General features: G+C 44.4%; 3 non-coding genes across 3 annotated transcripts; all 3 read right to left on the bottom strand.

The window, feature by feature from the left end:
- Positions 1–14,977: 14,977 nt before the first annotated feature.
- trnac-gca lies at positions 14,978–15,049 on the bottom strand. Its single transcript has one exon. It is a non-coding gene; the product is annotated as a tRNA-Cys (tRNA).
- Positions 15,050–16,853: 1,804 nt separating this feature from the next.
- Positions 16,854–16,925, bottom strand: trnac-gca. Its single transcript has one exon. It is a non-coding gene; the product is annotated as a tRNA-Cys (tRNA).
- A 1,182-nt stretch (positions 16,926–18,107) lies between these two features.
- On the bottom strand, positions 18,108–18,179 carry trnac-gca. The gene has a single exon. It is a non-coding gene; the product is annotated as a tRNA-Cys (tRNA).
- Between the last annotated feature and the right edge of the window lie 427 nt (positions 18,180–18,606).

Genomic DNA, 18,606 nt, shown 5'->3' with positions numbered 1-18,606 from the left:
AGATAGCTACTGAAACTCCAACTGGACAGCTTCTTAACAAAAAGTAAAATAAAAAAAAATGAAAGTAATAAAACAAGACCCAATGCAAATGGTCTCAGAATCTTACTGATATTAAATGGGAGCCCCCTGGAGCAGAGGGCCCTGCTAACTAATTAGGGTTCCTGAGTGAATAGGTTTTAGGGTGCCAGGGGAGACGCTCTGTGCCACCCTGAGTTGGTCTGGCCTATGCTGCACCCTTACCCCTCTTAATTTTTTAGCATTGGAATGGGTCATTGGGGTGGGGGCAGTATCACTGGTGCAGAGAGTTCAATAACGGGAAGAGATAAAATCCCAATTTAAAAAACAGGCTCTTAAAGTGACCAGGAGCAGCTTTTTGCCACCCCAGGTTATTTGTGGGGTGCTGCTGCCTGAGTCATGGTAAGCAGAGCCCCTGTAAGGAGATGAAATGTTAATTGTGGAAAGTTGGGGGGGGGGAAAGGCGTCTAATCCCATTGCCACTGTCAGTGCAAGGAGTGATTGCAAGCTCTGTGGCTTTAGCAAAAGGACAAACATCATGTGACAAATTTGGGGCGCTCCAGCTAGGAGGGCTGCACCCACTACCTTGACCTGTCGCGCACCCCAGAACTGGAAAGGCCTCCCCTTCTATAATTCAGTGTAAGCCTTATCTACCGCACTTAGGTGTCAACTTCCCCTTTAATAACCCATGAAGCCATTACAGTAATTAAACACAACCAAACAAGCCCCAAACACACTGAGTGGTGATGGAGCACTCACTTTACACAGGGGAGAAGCATTCGACATGGCAGCTCCTGCACAAAAGCCTCCATAAAGCCACATGGCCTGGAATTGCCCCAAAGACAAAAGCAGTGACATTAATACTGGCAATAAACTCACTAGAGCTGAGTGTGAGGCCTCCACGGGCAAGTTGAAGTTCATTTAGATTATCCCCCCCCCCATCCAGAGGGCATGACCCTTCCATAAAGTGAAAACACTGGTCCAACCCCACTTCATATTGATTAGCCCCCTGGCAACCACAGTCCTTAGCCACAGGCAACAACTGACCCATTTATTACTAATATTAAAGGGGTGCTTCACCTTTAAGGTAACTTTTAGTATGTTATAGAATGGCCAATTCTAAGCAACTTTTCAATTGGCCTTCATGATTTATTTTTTTATAGTTTTATAATTATTTGCCATTTTCTTCTGACCCTTTCCAGCTTCCCAATGGGGGTCGCTGACCCCTTCTAAGAAACAAATGCAAAGGCTACAAATGTATTGTTATTGCTAATTTTTATTACTTTTATTATCTTTCTATTCAGGCCTCTCCTATTTATATTCCAGTCTCTTATTCAAATGAATGCATGGTTGCTAGGGGAATTTGGGCCCTAGCAACCAGATACCTGCTGAAATCTTTCATCTTTCTATTCAGGACTCTCCTAATTATATTCCAGTCTCTTATTCAAATCAGTTCGTGGTTGCTAGGGGAATTTGGAATTAAGCAACCAGCTACCTGCTGAAACTGCAAATGGGAGAGCTGCTGAATAATAAGCAAAATAACCCAAAAACCACAAATAATAAAACATGAAAACCAATTGCAAATTGTCTCAGAATATCCCTCTTAACAGTTAATTTAAAGGTGAACAACCCCTTTAATTACATCAACCCGCAAAAATTGTGCCTCCCCAGTGCCTTGTCTCCAAACGTAGACCTGCAGGGGGGCCCCTTGTATAAAGATGTTACAAACAATCCCCTAGAAATGTATTTTTGGAGCTTGGAGGGTAATTCTGGGGCAAGAGGGCTGCAGACTGCACTGGTTTGACATATTCATTTGGCGACCCCCACAATAAAAACCCCTCCCTTAACACGTTTTTGTTGAAGGGGGGATGCTGGGAGATGTAGTTCCACAGCTGGAATGGCAGAGAGTAACAATAGCAGCTACACATGGGGCTGCTGTCGCTCTCATAGGTCCCTGTAGGTCGGAATGCGACCGTGCGGTTTATTCTCTTTGTGAGAATATTTGGGGGTGAGGGGGGGTGAGCCTTTTTTGAGTTGTGATGACGTCACGGGCAGGAGAGAGAGAGCAGGGGGCTGATTGGCAGGTTCTCCTGTAGTAGAGTGGGCGGGGCGTGCGACTGGCTGTTGCGGCTGACACTTTGTTTGTAGTGGGACCGGCTGCTGCTGCTACTGGCACTTTGCACTCAGGGGACCGGCTGCTTTCAGAAGCCCAGAGCCCGCTGTTTGGATCCCGTTCTACAACTGATTCTGCTGCTACTGGGAACCCCGATACCTTTGTTGCGACAGACGCATTTGCACCGCACAGATCGCAGCGCTTCAAATGGGCCCCAGGACGGGGAGTTGGTGCGTCTGATCCACATGGGCCATGATGGAGCCCCCCGCAGGATACGAGGAGGTGGCGGGGACTAAGCTGGGTTACCTGCGGGTGGGGGGCAGGCAACTTTTCGCTCTTGCTCAGGTGCTGAGCGGCCCATTACGCGGAGTTCCGCGGGGGCGAGTGTGCCGGAGGATGGAGCGGTTACGGATTCAGATTCGGCGCTGCGACTTGAGGGAGCTGCGGGCCCTGAAAGCTCTAAGGTCGGTTCCGAGTCGAGCGGTGCAATGTTGTCTGATCTCCCTGGAGGATCTGCACGTGCTTTGCGCTTCTTCTTGGGGCCCTAAGACTGTGACTCCAGCTGATGAGATCGGGCAGAAAGGGAGCCCCGAGAAGGAATGTCTCCCCTCTAGGATAAAAGCCGCATTTCCATCGGGTCTGGCCAATTTATTCCCAGGGACCTCGCGGAACCTGAGCACTGGACACAGCCCCGCGTCTTCCCTGGGATATTCTAGTCCCTCCGACTCCAACCCGGACCAGAGCAGCTCATCAGACACCGAGTCGGACATCAGCGAAGCGTCTGTGCAGAATGGCAGGTATCGGGCACCAAAGATCCCGACAAAAAGAAAGTCGGAAGTATCGCGGGGGCGGGGTAAAGAGGCGCCCTTACAGAGTAGCACCGCAGAGGCGGAGTCTGAGGAGTCATTTTCAGTATGTGACACAGAATTAGAAGAAGAATGGCCTGGGGCACAAAATAATGGGCACAACCAACTCCTAGACCAGGCCAAGGATTGTCATAAGGGAAAGGAACAGGATGAGGGCCCAGCGGAGCTGAAAGAAACCCGTGAAGAAGAGGAGAATTCCCCAAAATCAGAGGAACCAGCAGCTGCTTCAGATGCCCAGGTCCCAGATGTGGAAGGTCGTACCCAGCAGTTTGACAGGCTGGTGAGACAGTCCAAGTTGTGGTGCTACGCCCGGGGCTTCAGGACAGACACGAGGGACCTACACCCCAGGGTTTCACACAAAGGGAAGGGGGCGTCTGGGGCCAAAAAGAATGGACGGCTCAGACACCGCAAGAGGAATGGGAAATCAGATGGAAAAATTCCTGTTGATCAGAATAAACGGGTAAACAGTGGCCCCAGTCACCCACCCAGGTCCCCATTCCGATTCTTGGACAATTTTCCTTCTCCGGCTTCTTTGGTTTTGGGAGAAGACGGGGATCTGTGTCCGGCCTATTCCCTAAAAGCCACGGACTCTGCGACCCTCCCCAGGTCTCACCCTCTCTGGGATTGGCACCCCGGGGGCAATGCCATCCCTCTACCTCCCAGCCTTAAATTTAGGACTTTTCCCTGGGGAGACTGTGAGTAAATGCTGCTCAGACGTTGCTCCCTATCATTGCTGTACCTGTCATAGGATATATACACCCTCCATACTCGTACTCCCCCATGTCTCCAACAACTGCACTGACTCTGTATGTGTGGGATGTACCAGGGCGGAAGAAAGAGGGGGGGCCCTGCATATTCACAATCAGACATTTGAGTATTTATTTTTCTATGTCCCTTGTACAGGGAGTGAAAATGGCTACTTGGCTTTTTGGAGTATTTTTTTATGCAGTTTCTACACTTTCTATGATATTGTCTGAAAATGGTGCTAAAAATGTGCTTTTTTTTAAACTTGGAAGTGTAATTTATGGGGAGCGGAATGGTATGACCCCCCCCGCTGTATAATGGATGCAGCTGAAATAGAGGTGGGATACTCTCATTTGCTGGGTTTTTTTTGGGGGGGAGGGGTGTAGATAGAAATTAAAGGGCAAATTGATCATTGTGTCAGGAGGGTTGGCAGAGGTTAGAAGAGGGTGGGGGTAAGAGGAGGAGCTGGGGCAGGAGTATGTGCTTTGGGGGAGGGGCGAGACAAGAGAATGGGTGCGATGAAATATGGAGGCAATGGCGTATGGAGGCAATGGCGTATGGGTGCAATGGAGTATGGAGGCAATGGAGTATGGGTGCAATGGAATATGGAGGCAATGGAGTATGGGTGCAGTGGAGTATGGGTGCCATGGAGTATGGGTGCAATGGAGTATGGGTGCAATGGAGTATGGGTGCAATGAAATATGGAGGCGATGGAGTATGGAGGCGATGGAGTATGGAGGCGATGGAGTATGGGTGCCATGGAGTATGGATGCAGTGGAGTATGGGTGCAATGGAGTATGGGTGCAATGGAGTATGGGTGCAGTGGAGTATGGGTGCAGTGGAGTATGGGTGCCATGGAGTATGGGTGCCATGGAGTATGGGTGCAATGGAGTATGGGTGCAATGGAGTATGGGTGCAGTGGAGTATGGGTGCCATGGAGTATGGGTGCAATGGAGTGTGGAGGCGATGGAGTATAGGTGCCATGGAGTATGACATGGGGAGGGATGGAAGAAGCCGGCACTGGTAGTATGGGGGCGAGTACAAGGGGCTGGAGGGAGGAAAAAAGCAGAGATGGAGGGGGAGAAAGTGGTTAGAAAAGGGGTTTTCAGAAAAAAAAGCCTCAGGAATTCCTTGCTGAGTTGTGCAAGTGACAAGGAGATTTATTGGCTGTACATGGATATAAATGCTGCTCACACACGTGGCTGCCAGAAATCCACAACTTTTCCCTTTTTTTCCTCCCCTCCGACCACAAGACAACAATCAGGAGGCCCAGGGGTTAGAGCAGCTCAGGCTTCTATTCTCCAAGCCACGTGGCTACCAGAACATTTCCCACTGTATGAAATAATTTAATTATTGAGCAAATTCCATATATACACCTGATAATAATAAGCCCCACGTGAAAACGGAACTGGTGTTTCCCACACTGCAACTCCCAGCACCCCTGACAGCCAGAGGATGCTGGGAGTTGGGATTCAAAGGGACAAGGAACAATACGTTTCTATCCGAATTCGCTTCTTGCCGGCATGTGTTTTGGGTTGAATGGAAGCGGCTGTGAATGGGAATGTGCCTGTGCTCTCTGGGGGTCAGCTTGTGTCAGATCCTTACTCTATAGGCCTGGGGGTTATAATGAAGGAATTTAGGAGAGAGCAGGATGGGGAGAATGTTAATTTATTTGCAGAGAAGGGAAAACACAGGGTGGGAGAGAAAGCTTTTCAGGTCAGCAGATAAAATCCAGAGGTGCCCAGCTGGGTGCTCAGATAAATCTCGTCTTTGTGCTGGGGGGCTGCTCATCTCAGGGGATCCACTGGGTCTACATCCTTACATATTATCAATGGTCGAAGTGAAAATTCGAATTAAAAAAAATTTACATTTCGAGCTAATTTTTGTGTGCTTCGACTAGGGAATAGTCCAAATTCGATTCGAATTTGACAAAAATGTGAAATGTATGTACTGTCTCTTTAAAAATTCGACTTCGATTCCATCGTATGATTTGAATGCGCTATTAAAAAAAAAAACTTAGATGTAATTTCAGTTGGTCTTTTTGAATTGGAATTTTGGAGCGTTTCAAATTCAACCCTTGATAAATCTGCCCCATAATGCTGCTCTCTGACTGTTTTTGTGAGCGGCTCAACTCCGGGGAGAGGTTGTGGGGATTTTCATGCAAATCAGTAGGATGGAGGTTAATGTAGACTTGACCTGTGTGTGTTCAGGACAAAACCAAATCTGAGCTGAGACTGAGCCCCTCTCCCCCGCCCCCTACACCTCCCCTCTCTCTCTCTCTCTCTCTCTCTCTCTCTCTCTCTCTCTCTCTCTCTCTCTCTCTCCTAAGAGGCAGGGGGGCTGCCGTGATGAATCAAAGGAGCATTTTCCAAAATATCCCCCATCCGTCCCTGTTAAACCCAAACCAAAATCTCCTATAAGTTTCCATTTACATCCAATTGAAATCTGATTAAATCATGAGAATTCATGCCTACAGCCCCCAGATCTACAAACCTGCACCCACCCCAGTAGTGTTTCCAGCCAGACCTTTTAAATCTATTTATTTGCCCAAATCAGAGAGAAAAGAACATGTCGGAGTCTCTGATGCGCAATAAAGGAACAGATCTGCCAATAAACTCGTTGCTTTCTTTTCTATGTCCTTTGTATCGAGAGAAAACATTGCAAATCCCGCTCCCCAGATCAGTCATTCTGTTTATTTCATTGCTTGGGAGCTGCCATGTTGTTTGCATTCATGATCACTGGAGCAGGAAGCAATATGGCAGCTCTCAGACGTATATATGTAATGTAATTCATGTTTTATGCACACAATAGACCATGCTTACAGATTGCATTGTGATACACTAACAAAATATCTGTCTAATACCTTTATGCTGGTGCAATTGCCCACGTACATTAGGGGGCACATTTACTTAGCTCGAGTGAAAGATTCCAATGAAAAAAACGTTGAATTTCGAAGTATTTTTTTGGCTACTTCGACCATCGAATTGGCTACTTCGACCTTCGAATCGAACGATTCGAACTAAAAATCGTTTGACTATTTGACCATTCCATAGTCGAAGTACTGTCTCTTTAAAAAAAACTTCGACCCCCTACTTCGCCACCTAAAACCTACCGAGCATCAATGTTAGCCTATGGGGAAGGTCCCCATAGGCTTTCCTAGGTTTTTTGGATCGAAGGAATTTCGTTCGATCAATGTATTTAATTGTTTGATCGAATGATTCTTCCTTCGATCATTCGATCGAAGGAAATGCGGTAAATCCTTCAACTTCGATATTCGAAGTCGAAGGATTTTACTTCGACGGTCGAATATCGAGGGTTGATTAACCCTCGATATTCGACCCATAGTAAATGTGCCCCTAGATATTTCTTTCCCTTTCTGCACTGCAGGTTCTCCCTCTTGAACCAATGTTGATCAACCTCGATATTCGACCCATAGTAAATGTGCCCCTAGATATTTCTTTCCCTTTCTGCACTGCAGGTTCTCACTCTTGAACCAATGTTGCTGAAGTCAGCTCTCCTCCAGCCAAGGCTCTATGTTTTTTACAGGGTCGGTGGTTAATCATCCGGCGGCTGCTACATCGTTTCAATAGCCGGAAACCCCAGTGCAGAGAACAGAAACAGAACAGGCGTTTAGACCATTTAGCAATGTGTATTAGAATGTCATTTATTTCAAACAACAGCGGAGAAATCAAGAATTTACCCCGGGGCAAAAAGAATTCATTTGCAAGTGAAACAGGGATTTTGTTTCAATAGAAAGTCTAGGCTGGAGGGATCTCCTTCCATTCACTCTAATAATAATGGGAAACACACAAACTTATTAACGGAATTAGTTAAAGGGCAACTGTCACTGTTATACAAAAAAATTGCACCTCTTACCTACCAGCCAAGCTATAGACATGCGTGGAAGAATATCTTTTTTTTATATATGTTATAAAATGCCCTAGCAACTTTGCAATTGGTCTTCATTGTTCTTTCCAGCTTCCAAATGGTGGGTCACTGACCCCACCCGGCTAAAAACTATTCCACTAAAGCTTCAATGTTCTTGTTAGTGTCACTTTGTATTACTTATCTTCCTATTCAATGCCCTCCAGTACTTTTTTTTAGTGTGTTATTTAAAGCACTGCCTGGTTGCTAGTGAAAATAAGACCCTAGTAACCAGATGATGCTGAAATATGGAACCTCAAAGCTGTTGGACGAAAAATAACTGATAAATGAAAGCCAATTGCAAACTGTCTCAGAATATCGCTGTCTAAGGGGCCGATTCACTAACTTCGAGTGAAGGATTCGAAGTGAAAAAACGTCGAATTTCAAAGTATTTTTTGGGCTACTTTTGGGCTACTTCGACCATCGAATGGGCTACTTCGACCTTCGACTACGACTTCAAATTGAAGGATTCGAACTAAAAATCGTTCGACTATTCGACCATTCGATAGTCGAAGTACCGTCTCTTTAAAAAAAACTTCGACCCCCTAGTTCGGCAGCTAAAAGCTACCGAAGTCAATGTTAGCCTATGGGGAAGGTCCCCATAGGCTTTCCTAAGTTTTTATGATCGAAGGATATTCCTTCGATCGTTGGATTAAAATCCTTCGAATCGTTCGATCCGAAGGATTTAATCGTACGATTGCAGTATTTGCGCTAAATCCTTCGATATTCGAAGTCGAAGGATTTCAATTCCTAGTCGAATATCGAGGGTTAATTAACCCTCGATATTCGACCCTCAGTGAATCAGCCCCTTAATGTGAATTTGAAAGTGAGGAACTTTAATAGAACAGCTGAAGGTAATACAGTCACATTGCTCAGCCATGCCCTGTGTCCTTGCCCACAAGGCTTACAATCTCTGTATGAAGATGGAACACAGGACTTTGTGTGCAAAGGTGGTGGATTTAATCAGTTTATTTCAGTTAAAGTTGATAAATATTGGAATATGGAATCAGGCAGCAGATGAAGGTGCAATGGTATATTCAGGTGATATTCAGGTGAAATGAAGGGGCAATTAACTCCATGACTTTATTCTCTCCGTAACCAATAACTGCCTTGCCCAGTGCCCAGCTGGCGCCTTTATACTAAGGTGGTTAAAGGGCAAAAAAGCCATTTTTCAGGCTTTTTCTGCCAAATGAGTGGTGACTGTAAACATTAAACACAGCAGATCTTTCCCTGGCATGTCCACCTCCAAGCAGGTGATATTGGTTGATTCAATCATTTGGCCCCAGGGCCAAACAATCAGTTCACAATGATGAGGATACAGGACAAGGGTCGCATCAATGAGTCTTTGGCCCAACAGGATCTTCAAACCTGCCCAAAAGAAATCTGATGATTTTCAGGCCGTCATCGCAAGCATCAGTCCAACACACCAGTGGGTAGAGGAATGCATCTACCACCCAATGCAGGATTTACAGCCTTCCTAATCAATATCTAATCAATATCGGTATTCGGCCGAATCTGTTGCGAAGGATTTGGGGGTTCGGCCGAGTCCAAAATAGTGCATTCGGTGCATCCCTAATAGGAACAGATAGGAGCAGACTATGCCTTGCGTGCAATTAGCCCTACAGACTTTTAACTACAGTTCAGGTATAGGATCCATTATCTGGCAACCTGTTATCCAGAAATAACAGGAAGTCCGTCTCTCACAGACCTTCATTTTAATCAAATCATTCTAAATTTAAAAAAAAATTTTGTGTAATAATAAAACAATCGCTTGTACTTGATCCCAATTAATACATAATTAATCCTTATTGGAGGCAAAACCAGCCTATTGGGTTTATTTCATGTTTATAAGATTTTCTGCTAGACTTAAGGTTTGGAGATCCAAATCACAGAAAGATCTGTCATCCGGAAAACCCCAGGCCCCGAGCATTCTGGATAACAGGTCCCATACCTGTATATATATATATTTCCCTTTATTGTGTAATAATAAAACAGTACCTTGTACTTGATCCCAACTAAGATATAATTAATCCTTATTGGAGGCAAAACCAGCCTATTGGCTTTATTTAATGATTTTCTAGTAGACTTACGGTATAAAGATCCATATTACGGAAAGATCCATTATCTGGAAAACCACAAGTCCTGAGCATTCTGGATAACAGGTCCCATATCTGTAATAATAAAACAGTCGCTTGTACTTGATCCCAACTAAGATATAATGAATCCTTATTGGAGGCAAAACCAGCCTATTGGCTTTATTTCATGTTTAAATGATTTTCTATTAGACTATTATAGTCTGTAGACTTGGGTATAGAGATCAGAATCACGGAAGGATCTGTCATCCAGAAAACCCCAAGTTTATATGCAGTATATAGTGCAAACCTTATACATGATCCGCACGCGTTTCTTTTGCTTCAAAGGCTCTGCCTGAAACTATGGAACGGAATGATTTTGTGCCTTTTTCTTTCCCTACACCCGGAGAGCTGACAGTTGTGCTCCCTGCTGTGCAACTGTCCCTTTTTGTGTGTCTGATTTCTGTGCAGAATTGGCAGCGGAGACAAAAACTGTCGCTCTCTAAACAAAAACAAAAAAAAACAGGAGCAGTTTAATGTGAAAGTGTTAAAGGGCAATTCTGCTTCCCTCGATGTTCAAATAATAATAATAATAATAACAAGGCAAACTCTGCAAAGTCCTAATTGTGCTGCAAATTGCCGGCTACACGCTGACAGTTAGAGGGTTTTGCAAGGACAAAGGTATTAGTCCTAGGGACCCCCTATTGTTTCATAAGAGCCCTTAGCTCTGCTCTAACCTGTGTTTGTATAAAACATTTCTGCATCTGCTGCCTCCCCCCCCCTTCCGGCTGACCTGTGGCCTCTCTATGGCAGCACCACCTACTCGCCTTTGTGATTAGTCAACCCCCCCAACCCCAAAGCGTTTAATCCCCCCGGATCAATAGCCAGTGTCCTATCATTTACTCTCCCCCAGGCAAAACCCTCCTCTGCAAATGACACATGTTTTTATTTTGTTACAAATTTCCTTTCCGTCTGGAGCCAGAGACTCCCCATATCCGAGACTGGCAATAAACTTAATTCTTTCCTTGCGGTACAGCCAGACGCTCACCGGAGAGGGAGCCTAAATAAATCTCGCCGAGGAATAAAAGAAAATTTAAAAAAACCCCAAAACAATATGTTAGAATGAGAATCCATTTTCAAATCAAACTGTCATTTGGATAATCAGCGCTGCGCTATATGTTGGTGCTCTAAAAATACATGATAATAATAATATGTTTCTGGGGGATCGGCTTTGGACCCTAAAAAGTTGTGGACGTTGTGGATCAGTGATCAGCTACAATAACCAAGGGCTTATTTGCTTTCGAAAGTGCAATTTTGAGCTCAGCCGCCATGTTTTTTTTCTTAAAGGGCTTGTTAACATTTATATTATCTTTTAGTATGATATAGAGAGGGATATTCCGAGACAATTTGCAATTGGTTTTCATTTTTTATTAACTGTGGCTTTTGAGTTATTTCGCTTTTTATTCAGCAGCTCTCCAGTTTGCAGTTTCAGCCATCTGGTTGCTAGGGTCCAAATCCCCCTAGCAACCGTGCGTTGCTTTGAATAAGAGACTGGAATGTGAATAGGACTGACTAGAAAAAATGAGTAACAAAAAGTAGCAATAACCAAAAATGTTTAGCCTTACAGAGAATTTGTTTTTTTTTAGTTTGGGGTCAGTGACCCCCGTTTGAAAGTTGGAAAGATTTAGACAAATATTTAAAAAAAAAAAAAAAGAAATAATGGAAGCCAATTTAAAAGTTCTTAGAATTAGCCATTCTATAATAGACTAAAGTTTAATTTAAAGGTAACCCACCCCCTTTAAATGGGTAGTGGCCACTATGAGTGATTGGTGAACAGCTACAATAACCAAGGGCTTATTTGCTTTCGAAAGTGTGATTTTGATCTCAGCCGCCATGTTTTTTTCTTAAAGGGATTCTTCACATTTATATTATCTTTTAGTATTAGTAGTAGTATTTATTAATTGTGGGTTTTTTTCGAGTTATTCCGATTTTTTTTATTCAGCTGCTCTCCAGTTTTTCAGACATCTGGTTGCTAGGGTTTTGAATTCTCCTAGCAACCATGCCCAAATAAGAGACTGGAATATGAATAGGAGAAAGATAAATAAAAAGCAGCAATAATAATACATGTGTAGCCTTATGGAGCATTTGTTTTTTTTAGATGGGGTCAGTGACCCCGTTTAAAAGTTGGAAAGAGTCAGAAGCAAAAGACAAATAAAAAAAACGATAAAAAATAAATAATGAAGACCAATTAAAAATTTGCTAAGACTTGGCCATTCTTTAATATACTTAAAGGTCACTTAAAGGTGAAGCACCACTTTAAATAGTAAGGGCCTCCCCCTTGCTCATGCGGTTCACTGTGCTCACACACAAACCAAGATCACACATGCATGCTAGGTTACATCAGCCAATGAATGGACAGAGCTGTGTCTTTTACTCCCCAAACTTCTTCCTGTTACAGTTAGAGCTGCGTTGTTTCCTGTCAGGTGACCAGTGAGTGAAACTGACCATCACAATATGGCGCCTCAATGTAAATAGATGTAAAAGGGAAATATCTATATTTATATTTGCACATTTGGTAAGATTCTTTGAAGGGTTGCTTATTACAATACAATCTATCTCTTGGGTCAGTATTCATTCCAAGGTATAGTTTCCCTTTAAGGTAAGGTTCAGTTTTATTAATTCTTGATCTGTGTATGTGGCCCCCGTCGTACTCCTGTCACTGGATCGGTCCAGTTTGGTCCAGTCCATTATTGTCGGGATTGTATGAAATTATTTGCTTTTAGGCCCCTGGAATGTGGAACATTAAGCACAAGGTTCCTAAAGTTGGACCATGATGTCCCAACTAATTTACCTCCCCCCACGGTTACTAATGAGATGGGCGGTGACAAGTGATCACAGCAGGGTAATAAATCACTAAACGTCTTGTTTGGAAGGTAATTGCGAGGAAAGTGCCCCATAATGAAAGAGGTAATTGCCCCATCTCTCCCTTTGAAGATCAAGTTCGTAGTTTCATCTGCAAATTATTGTAAATAACGTCAGTTAAACAAAATCAATCAGGGGGGGGCGCTCGGCTTTTAAGTTTGCTTCCAAAAGTCAGAAGGTTAGAGGGGGTCTCCTGTGGAAGCCAAAAGTCTATCAAGCCCCCCTTTTGGACGTTTAACCCTTTCTGTGGTCTTTGATCATATTGTGCTGTGTGTTTACTAGCGACTGTGGATCAAAGGCTAAACCCAAAATGCCACGTCCTTAGGGCAGAGACACACGCTCAGATTCGGAGAGATTAGTCGCGCCAGTGACAAATCACCTCTTCTTCAGGGCTCTCCCCAAACTGCCGGCTAGAATGTAAATCGTAGGCGGGATGGGAATCGCAGCGCTTCATTTTACGAAGTTTCCTCACAAGGAAACTTCGGGCGACTTTAGAAAATGAAGCGCTCCGAGTGCCATCCCACCGGAAATTTTTATTCTAGGCGACGGGAAGGCAGGAGATGGCAGTTCGGGGAGATTAGTCGCCCTGAAGAAGAGGAGATTTGTCGCCAGGTGACTTATCTCCCCGAATTTGGCCGCTTGTCTCTGCCCTTAAGGGTCAGGTCACATGAGCAGATTTGGGGAGATTGGTCGCCCCAACGACAAATCACCTCTTCTTCGGGGGAACTAATCTCCCCAAACTGCCTCCGGCTAGAATGTAAATCACAGGCGGGATGGGAATCGCAGCGCTTCGTTTTCCGAAGTTGCCTCACAAGGAAACTTCGGGCGACTTCAGAAAATGAAGCGCTCCAAGTGCCATCCCGCCGGCAATTTTTATTCTAGCCGACAGGATGGCAGTTCGGGGAGATTAGTCGCCCCGAAGAAGAGGAGATTTGTCGCCGGGTGACTAATCTCCCCGAATTTGACCGCTTGTCTCTGCCCTTAAGGGTCAGGCCACATGAGCAGATTCGGGGAGATTTGTCGTCCCAGCAACAAATCTCCTCCTCTTCTTCGGGGCGACTATCTCCCGAACTGCCTTCCCCCTGCCCTCTGCCGGCTAAAAATAAAATCGCCTGCGCCAATACACACGCGCCACTTCATTTTCCGAAGTCGCCCAAAGTTTCATCGTGAGGCAACTTCGGAAAGCGAAGCACCACGTGTGCTGGGGCGATTAATCTCCCCAAATCTGCTCGTGTGGCCAGACCCTAAAGCGTAATAAGTGGAGTTCTATGGACTTAATGTATTTATAATTTAGCATTTGTCTGTTAATTGCCAATTAGGTGCCTCCAGCTGTGAAGCCCCCCTGGGGTGAGGAGGAGGATGAGTGATCTGTTTGTACTGGGGGGGATACTGTCAATGAATTCTCTGCTGATGGAAAAGGAATTCATAGTGAGCCCCCAGGTCTCCTCCTGAAAGATAATGATGCCCCCCATGCAGATGCGCAGATCTCTCAGAGGCTTTGTCTTACAGTAAATCCAATTAAACAATGCGCTCGGCTCATTTCCATCCCATTTATCGTCCGGGGCCAGAACTTCCCAAATGGTGAGGGGGGGTGGGGCAGGGGCATTGACTAAGGGGTGGGGAAAGGGTTTGCTTGGGGTAGAAAGCCTATGGGCTCTCCTTAAAGGATAAGTAAACCTTTAAAATAAGTGAATGTAAAATTGAGGAGGGGGCTATTCTAAGCACTTTTGCAATGTACATTCATTATTTATTTTCTTTTAATTCCAAGATATTAAGGGATACATGTACTGTTAATATGAATGAATTTAGTTACAACAGCACCACCTGCTGGTCAGTTTCCCACCAGTCTGACCAGCAAGTAGTCAAGGAAGTTGTCAGGAGAAAGAAAGAGGCTGATGTTCTTCTGCTTAGGAATAAAATTAGAAACCTTTCTCACATCTTTCCTAAGCAGAAGAGCATCAAAGGCTGACCCCCAGGGTGCCTATATGGTAACTACAGCCTTGGGTAGAAATAAGAAAGGGCTGACTATAAATGCCATTGAGTTGGACCCACTGGGAGACCCTCTGGTAAATCTCAAAGGCCATTTCAAACAGAGTATGGCCAAGCCGACCATCTCTCTGCTCCCCACCTTGTGCACCCGCCAACCCACATTGACATTGGATAAGAAATGAGGGCACAGGGGTAGGCAGCGAAAGAGTTATGTGCCCCCTTTTGCTTTCCTCTAGTTCCAAGTATTAAGTAATATTTGTTTATCACCAACAAACATAAGAAATTCTTTGCTTTCCTCATCACATCGAAATCCCTTAAAAATGGCACCATGAAGGGGGCACCCGGATTTGAACCAGGGACCTCTCGATCTGCAGTCGAATGCTCTACCACTGAGCTATACCCCCTTGTGCATGTGTAGGTTTTTGCTGTGTAAAGCACATTTGTTTGCCTTCCCTGTTTCCCACACCACAGCCCTAATTGTTTGCTTTAATCACATACGCAAACATCTCTGTTGCTCAGGCTCTCCGGACCAAGGGGCCATGGGATGGCATCAGCTTTGTGGTTGCTAGGGTCCTATATATACTAGCAACCAGGCAGTGGAAGCCCTGGAAGAGAACTGACTTCTGCTACATTGTTTCCAGAGTCAGAACCTGAGAAGAGACTAAAGGAAGAAACAATAATTCACTAGCAATAACTTTTACAATTGGCTCTAAAACCACTGGAAGCCGTTAGCGAATGGATATTGGAAAGTTGCCTAGAAGGACAATTATTTATTATAAAAGTGTTTTCAGTGCCTAAAATATGCCCCCTCCTTGCAATGAATGGGAACCCGCTGGTGGATTTACTGTGTTGCAAATGCACATAATTTAGTGCTAATTTCAGTACAAATCGGTCGCCTTCACTTGTCATGTTCCCCTTTGGCCGACCAACCTATGGAAATGATATTCAGCCACATAATAACTAGGGATCAGCACAGGGATGCTGGGAGATGCCTTGCTTTAACCACTTAATGCCCAAGCAACAAATAATGATCACTATGCATAATATAAATCAGGGCCGCCATTTGCTTGGTGATTGGTCTTCCTTGTTCTTTTCCGTCCCACCGTCTTTGTTCTTCTCCGTTGCCACTTCTTTGTTAATCTCTGGAGTGGACTTCTTCATTCTTTTCCGTTACAGCTTCTTCTTTCTTTCCCATTGTGGCTTCTTCATTCTTTTACATCGCAGCTTCTTCGTTCTCTTCCATTGCGGCTTCTTCATTCTTTTCCGTTGCGACTTCCTCGTTCTTTTCCATTGCAGCCTCTTTGTTCTTTTCTATTGAGGCCTCTTCGTTCTTTTCCATAGTGGCCTCTTCGTTCTTTTCCATTGCGGCTTCTTTGTTCTTTTCCGTCGCGACTTCTTTGTTCTCTTCCATTGTGGCTTCTTCGTTTTTTTCCGTCGCGACTTCCTCGTTCTTTTCCATTGCAGCCTCTTTGTTCTTTTCTATTGAGGCCTCTTCGTTCTTTTCCATAGTGGCCTCTTCGTTCTTTTCCGTCGCGACTTCTTTGTTCTTTTCCATTGTGGCTTCTTCGTTTTTTTCCGTCGCGACTTCTTCGTTCTTTTCCATTGCGGCTTCTTCGTTCTTTTCCATCACGACTTCTTTGTTCTTTTCCATCATAGCTTCTTCGTTCTTTTCCTTGTGGCTTCTTCGTTCTTTTCCATTGTGGCTTCTTCGTTCTTTTCCGTCATGACTTCTTTGTTCTTTTCCATTGAGGCTTCTTCGTTCATTTCTGTTGCAACTTCTTCGTTCTTTTTCATTATGGTCTCTTCTTCTTTTCCATCACAGCTTCTTTGTTTTTTTTCCATTCCTTCTCCTGCAGTACTGCCTGTGCCCCCTTAGAACCCAAAATTGCCTGGGCCTTGGAAGAACAGTCACCATTGTGCCCCCCTGATAATGGCCCTGATATAAATAGATACAGGGACCATGTAATAAACTCTCTAAGAGGGTGCAAGGGCCTCTCAGATCCTCTGATGGAGACATTAGATTGCTTCAAAAAAGGGTCGGATGGCTTTTTAGGAAGTATAAAAAAGTTACAGGGATACTGAAATGATCTTTAACAGTGAGGATTTGTGAGTTATTTCTGTCCCACCATATGTTATTCTTTGTTTTCTTTAGTTATTTTTCTGCAATTGTATAGTACTATACTCAATCTACTGAAATGAGCACCATGAAGGGGGCACCCGGATTTGAACCAGGGACCTCTCGATCTGCAGTCGAATGCTCTACCACTGAGCTATACCCCCACGGCTGTAGGTTGTTTTCATGTGCAAAACGAGACAATGTAAAACAGGTTTGTTTACTTTCCTCTATCCAAGTCTCCGTGGGGCTGTTTTCCATTCCACATCCCTATTTGTTTCTTTTAAATCACATGCGCAAATATCTCTGTTGGTTAAAGAGCCCACGCAGCGCTGGAGATCGGATCAGCCTCTCTCTCTTTTTCCCAAAAGAAATGGGTGCCCAAGGCAAAGTGATGGGAGTGAAGGGCAGTGACGTCACAATGGCACCACTCTCAAAAAACAATAAACCTTCCTCTTCCTCCAAACTTACACAATAAGAGATAAGGGGGGCAGGCAGAAGAGTTAAGTCCCCTACCATGCCATTCTCCTGTGTGAAATTTCATTAGCTATCTGGTTGCTAAGGTCCAAGGTTCGCTAGCAACCAGACAGCAGTGTGAATAAGAGACTGGGAAATGAATAGGACAGGCCTAAATATAATGATCAGGGGGAAAAAGTAACAATACAACTGCAGCCTCACAATTGTTTTTTGGCTGCAGGGGTCAGCGACCCCTATTTGATATCTGGAAAGAGGAAGTAAAGGAAGGGAAATAAACCAAACACCATGAAGACCAATGGAAGAGTTGCCAAGAATAGGCCATTCTACCACTACAAGTTAATGGAAATGTAAACTAGTTATGGGATCCTTTATTCAGAAAGCTCCTAATTAGAGAAAGCCATTGTTTCCATGCCTTTAGGCCTAGGCTAATGTCACACTTGGTGTTCTGACCGCTGCTGTGCTTGGGGGGGGGGTCAACGGCAGGAGTCCAAATGCCCCAAAGTTTATCAGAGCACAAGTCACGTGACTGGGGACACTTGGGAAACTGACAATATGTCTAGCCCCATGTGATATATCAAAATGAAATATAAAAAAATCTGTTTGCTCTTTTGAAAAGCGGATTTCAGTGCAGAATTCTGCTGGGGCAGCTCTATTAACTGATGCGTTTTGAAAAACTTGTTTTCCCTTTAAGAGGGTGCAAGGGAATTCTCTCCCTGTACTGGCAGATACATTAGACAGATCCAAGAAGGAGTTTCATGCCCACAGCACATGTTATACTCTCCTTTCCTCACAGTATTTTCTGTAGTAGTCGTATTCTTTTTTCAATATATTTTACACTGAAATTCCATGAAAAAAAAAAAAAAAATCAGTGAAGGGGGCACCCGGATTTGAACCAGGGACCTCTCGATCTGCAGTCGAATGCTCTACCCCTGAGCTATACCCCCTAGGTGTTTGGCCTTAATTTTCTGCACTGCTAGTTCTGACTCTTTATACAATGTAGCAGACACCTAAACGATATCAAGAACAGTATTGGGTTGTTTCTCTTCTCTCCACTGCTGGTTCTGACTCTTAAACAATGTAGCAGAAGCTTAGACAATATCAAGAGCAGTATTTGTTCCGTTTCTCTTCTCTGCACTGCTGGCTCTGACTCTTATACAATGTAGCAGAAGCCTAGACAATATCAAGAGCAGTATTTTGTCTGTTTCTCTTCTCTGTACTGCTGGTTCTGACTCTTATACAATGTAGCTGAAGCCAGCTGTTTTTTTTAACAGCCTAGGAAGAAGTGTGCAAAGCATTGTGGGAATTGGAGTCTTGGCTACTTTTTCTCAAGAGTCAGAAGCAGAAGTGCAGAGAGGGACTAATCTGACTTTC

This window comes from Xenopus laevis, chromosome 9_10S (assembly GCF_017654675.1).
Source record: "Xenopus laevis strain J_2021 chromosome 9_10S, Xenopus_laevis_v10.1, whole genome shotgun sequence".
Classification (NCBI taxonomy): domain Eukaryota; kingdom Metazoa; phylum Chordata; class Amphibia; order Anura; family Pipidae; genus Xenopus; species Xenopus laevis.
This window is presented reverse-complemented; position numbering and strand designations above follow the sequence as displayed.